Source organism: Erpetoichthys calabaricus, chromosome 5 (assembly GCF_900747795.2).
Source record: "Erpetoichthys calabaricus chromosome 5, fErpCal1.3, whole genome shotgun sequence".
NCBI classification, from domain to species: Eukaryota; Metazoa; Chordata; class Cladistia; order Polypteriformes; family Polypteridae; genus Erpetoichthys; species Erpetoichthys calabaricus.
The window spans coordinates 33,181,037-33,181,990 of record NC_041398.2 but is presented as its reverse complement, the minus strand read 5'-3'; positions in this window follow the sequence as shown (position 1 = coordinate 33,181,990).

Below are 954 nucleotides of genomic sequence, written 5' to 3'. Positions count from 1 at the left end.
CACAGCATACAAGATTTGAATACTTCTGAATGGGGCACTGGGGGGGCATAATTGCACCCCACCAGTCGTGTGAAATGCCGCCAAATGGTCTACTCTGAACATCTTTAGGTTATGGAAGGAAACTTTAGTGTTGGTAAAGAAAACACAGGTCTCAGGAGTCACGTTATCTGCTGATCACTCTGATTTAAACACACAGAAAAAACATTGTTACATTAATATTTAACTAATAAATGTCTCAGTGTTTATATGTAAAGTAAATAACACACACAGCCATTGACAAAAAGTCACCAGCGAACACACAGTCTGTGGATTATGAATAAATAACTTAAGCTCATGCCAAGAATATAAAAATTATTCCAGAAATTTGAGTGGACCTGAGACCCTCCAACAGAATTTTGTAAGTAATGACAGCCACGAGGAGCTCCACTGGACTTGTCGCAGTATGTCACCCGTTTCTGTTGTGTCATCAGACGGATGAGATCCACCAAACGTAACTCTTCTTGTGTCAAGTTTGATCTCTAACTGGACTCTTCTTATCCTTTACTGTAGTTATTCTCTGACTTTGCTTTGAACGTTTGTGAAGTTTCATTTTATTATATATATTGTTAGTCCAGTGCTTCTGCAAGCTTTGAAATATAGCTCTGTTTTTGCAGTTATTATTTATCATTTAAGAGATTCGCTTTTTGTTGCCCTTTTGTATCCTCTGCACTTTGTCTATTGATCCACTTCCCAATTCATCTGTCTGTTGCTTGTTTTCAAGGAGCTGAAGTCTGCTTCCCAATGCAATACATTAAAGAAGGGACCAGCCTGTATCAGGATGCCAGCCCATCACACATTCTCTTTTACATCAATCAACCAGTTTACACTTGGCAGTTAATGTAACTGGGCAGTCAGAGGAAACCTGAGAACCCGGGAGCAAACCACTGAGAAAGTAAAAACTTCACAGAGATGGCC